This window comes from Cololabis saira, chromosome 5, assembly GCF_033807715.1.
Source record: "Cololabis saira isolate AMF1-May2022 chromosome 5, fColSai1.1, whole genome shotgun sequence".
NCBI lineage: Eukaryota > Metazoa > Chordata > Actinopteri > Beloniformes > Belonidae > Cololabis > Cololabis saira.
The window spans coordinates 9,054,104-9,058,760 of NC_084591.1; positions in this window are offsets into that span (position 1 = coordinate 9,054,104).

The following is a 4,657-nucleotide window of genomic DNA, read 5'->3' on the forward strand; positions in this document are numbered from 1 at the left end:
GTGGATCGGGACCAGCTCCGGCCGGGTGTGCGGGGTTCCCGGACCCGGGAGCCCCCCGGGTCCGGGAACCCCGCCGGCTTCTCCAACCGCTTCCTCCTCAAGTTCCTGCGGGCCAGAGACTTCGATGTCCCGCTGTCCCTGAAGGTAGGAGCCGCCGCAGGAGCACCGGTTGCTCTGAAATGGTCGTGATTCCTGTCGGAATCCTATAAAACTTTAGTCCGCCGGTGGAATAACGATTCTTACAACCGTATACGTAACAACCAGACATGTTGATGCTGGGAACAGTTTGTTAAATACTTGTTTTCAGTCAGAACTGCTGGAGAACTTCTTTTGCCAAAATGCGCGCGCAACATTATGTGACGTAGGCTGAAAAAGGGTCTATACCTGCTGGGAGGGGGCGGGGCTTGCTGGTCCTCCGTGGGGCGGATGGTGGCCTGGGTTCGGGTTTCTTCCTTGTCGGCTTCTGGTCTCTCAGGTGGCGTGGTTGTGCTCCCCCCCCCAGTTTTGGGGGACAGATAATTGCAGTAGCCTAGTCTTGATTCAATTTTAGAGACCTGGACTGGTTGCTGTTTGTGTCTGTCTGTTCCCATTTCTGTTTGTTTGTTTCCTCTCTTGCAGATTTCAAAGGCTTGTGTGCCCGTTGTTTGTTTTCCTGTGTTTCGCTCATTTCAGACTAGCAGCGGATGCCACGCCCTCTGGTCCCCCTCGTATATATGTTTAAAAAAAGACGGTTCATACAATGATGAGAAAACTGACTTATAGGCTTCTGGCCTGTTGTTGCTGGTACCTCTGAGTATTAGAGAAAAAAAAAAAAAATAATACATGTGTTTTCTATTAAAATAGTGATTTGTCTTCATTTCAGAGGGGCCTCTCTCTGCCTTTGCCCTGGGCCCCAAACTTCTTAAATCCGCCCCTGCATCACACCACTTCTGCTGCATCCACAAGATGAGGTTTCCAAAAACTTTCACCTTCTGGCTGGTATTCGCCCGCGAGGCAGCAAGAAACACCAGAACACGGAGTTACACCTCGACTCCAGATGTTTCAGCTCAGAAGGAAGCAGACGTTAAAGTTAAAGTGTAGAGTAATGAGATCTAAGGCCGGAAACGCCGGCAGCTGGCAGCTCGGCATCCAGCCGTGAATCCGGGGTAACTATGGATTCATCAAGCCGTACACGCCGCCGCTTCCTTCCTGCACCGACCGGCGAGCAGGAGAGCAAAAAAACGGCCAGTTGAGTCACGACGCTGCCAAATGATAAAACCCACCTGAGCAAAACAAACTCAATTAAGCAGCTCTGCGTGAACCCGGGAGATAAAAATAGGAGTTTGTGTGTCGGCTCCAATTAGTCGGGAAAAAAGAGACGGACGGTTCATTCAGCGGGTCAAACACCTGCTCAGCTCTCCGGAGACGAGCCGTTCGAGTGGGCGGTCTGGTCCGCTGGACCCAACGAAGGGAGGGGTTCTGGTTCTGTAGACTATGAAGAGAGGGATTCTGGTTCCTTAAACAACGAAGAGAGGGATTCTGGTTCCTTAAACAACGAAGAGAGGGACTCTGGTTCCGTAGACAACGAAGGGAGGGATTCTGGTTCTGTAGACACAACAAAGAGAGGGATTCTGGTTCCATAGAACCGATAAAGAGATGGATTCGAGTTCTGTAGACGCAACAAAAAGGGGGATTCTGGTTCCGTAGACAACGAAGAGAGGGATTCTGGTTCCTTAAATGCAACGAAGAGAGGGGTTCTGGTTCTGTAGACACAACGAAGAGAGGGATTCTGGTTCCGTAGACACAACGAAGAGAGGGATTCTGGTTCTGTAGACACAACGAAGAGAGGGATTCTGGTTCTGTAGACAACGAAGAGAGGGATTCTGGTTCTGTAGACAACGAAGAGAGGGATTCTGGTTCTGTAGACACAACGAAGAGAGGGATTCTGGTTCTGTAGACACAACGAAGAGAAGGATTCTGGTTCCGTAGACACAACGAAGAGAAGGATTCTGGTTCGGTAGACGACGAAGAGAGAGATTATGGTTCTGTATTATGGTTCCGTAGACAACGAAGAGAGGGATTCTGGTTCCGTAGACAACGAAGAGAAGGATTCTGGTTCTGTAGACACAACGAAGAGAGGGATTCTGGTTCCGTAGACACAACGAAGAGAGGGATTCTGGTTCTGTAGACACAACGAAGAGAGGGATTCTGGTTCCGTAGACACAACGAAGAGAGGGATTCTGGTTCCGTAGACACAACGAAGAGAGGGATTCTGGTTCTGTAGACACAATGAAGAGAGGGATTCTGGTTCCGTACACAATGAAGAGAGGGATTCTGGTTCCGTGGACACAACGAAGAGAGGGATTGTGGTTCCGTAGACTATGAAGGGAGGGATTCTGGTACCGTAGACTATGAAGAGAGGGATTCTGGTACCGTAGAAAACGAAGAGAGGGATTCTGGTTCTGTAGACACAACGAAGAGAGGGATTCTGGTTCCGTAGACGACGAAGAGAGGGATTCTGGTTCCGTAGACGACAAAGAGAGGGATTCTGGTTCTGTAGACACAATGAAGAGAAGGATTCTGGTTCCGTAGACGACGAAGAGAGGGATTCTGGTTCCGTAGACAATGGAGAGAGGGATTCTGGTTCCGTAGACAACTAAGAGAGGGATTCTGGTTCCGTAGACACAACGAAGAGAGGGATTCTGGTTCCGTAGACACAACGAAGAGAGGGATTCTGGTTCTGTAGACAACGAAGAGAAGGATTCTGGTTCCGTAGACAACGAAAAGAGGGATTCTGGTTCTGTAGGTCCAACGAAGAGAGGGATTCTGGTTCCGTATACACAACGAAGAGAGGGATTCTGGTTCTGTAGACAACAAAGAGAGAAATTCTGGTTCCGTAGACAACTAAGAGAGGGATTCTGGTTCCGTAGACAACGAAGAGAGGGATTCTGGTTCTGTAGACACAACAAAGAGAGGGATTCTGGTTCTGTAGACACAACAAAGAGAGGGATTCTGGTTCTGTAGACACAACGAAAAGAGGGATTCTGGTTCTGTAGGTCCAACGAAGAGAGGGATTCTGGTTCCGTATACACAACGAAGAGAGGGATTCCGGTTCCGTAGACAACGAAGAGAGGGATTCTGGTTCCGTAGACAATGAAGAGAGGGATTCTGGTTCTGTAGACAACGAAGAGAGGGATTCTGGTTCTGTAGACAACGAAGAGAGGGATTCTGGTTCTGTAGACACAACAAAGAGAGGGATTCTGGTTCTGTAGACAACGAAGAGAGGGATTCTGGTTCTGTAGACACAACAAAGAGAGGGATTCTGGTTCTGTAGACACAACGAAGAGAGGGATTCTGGTTCCTTAAATGCAACGAAGAGAGGGATTCTGGTTCTGTAGACAACGAAGAGAGGGATTCTGGTTCTGTAGACAACGAAGAGAGGGATTCTGGTTCCGTAGACGACGAAGAGAGGGATTCTGGTTCTGTAGGTCCAACGAAGAGAGGGATTCTGGTTCTGTAGACACAACGAAGAGAGGGATTCTGGTTCTGTAAACAATGAAGAGAGGGATTCTGGTTCTGTAGACGACGAAGAGAGGGATTCTGGTTCTGTAGGTCCAACGAAGAGAGGGATTCTGGTTCTGTAGACACAACGAAGAGAGGGATTCTGGTTCCGTAGACGACGAAGAGAGGGATTCTGGTTCTGTAGACAACGAAGAGAGGGATTCTGGTTCCGTAGACACAACGAAGAGAGGGATTCTGGTTCTGTAGACAATGAAGAGAGGGATTCTGGTTCTGTAGACACAACAAAGAGAGGGATTCTGGTTCTGTAGACAACGACGATAAGGATTCTGGTTCCGTAGACGACGAAGAGAGGGATTCTGGTTCTGTAAACAATGAAGAGAGGGATTCTGGTTCTGTAGACACAACGAAGAGAAGGATTCTGGTTCTGTAGACACAACGAAGAGAGGGATTCTGGTTCTGTAAACAATGAAGAGAGGGATTCTGGTTCTGTAGACAACCAAGGGAGAGTCCAGTTACCGGGTTCGCACTGACCCAACTGAACCACACTGTTCTATTGGATATAAACTACACGGTGATTCTGGGTTTGACCCGGTTCTGGTGTCAGAACCTCGCTGTTGTGATTATATTCATGTCTCTGAGCCACGAATAGATTTTTAAATCATCAGAGTCTGAAGCAGATCTGGCTGTTCCCATAATTACCGTCTCTCTCTCTTTCCATCTCTTTTTCTTTCCATCTGTCTCTTTCTTTCTTTCTCTATCTCTCTCTCTCTCTCTCCCCATCCATCTCTCTGTTTTTCTCCATCTATCCCTTTCCATCTCTTTCTCTCCATCTCTCTCTCAATTCAATTCAATTCAAATTGGCTTTATTGTCATTAATGGTAACCATTGTTGCTGAAAGCTACATATACATACAATAAATCACGACACAATCAACACACGAAACACCAATACAATTACAACAAATACCCAACACATGCTTACAATATATATATATATATATATATATATATATATATATATATACAGAACTATTTTACATTAATTGTCAGGGAGACTGTATAAGGATAAGGAGACTGTGTTGTCTGGTTGTGTTTCTCTCCATCTCCACATGCGCTGATGTATTTAGCGGCTTCTAAAGCACTTTCCTTTTTTTCTC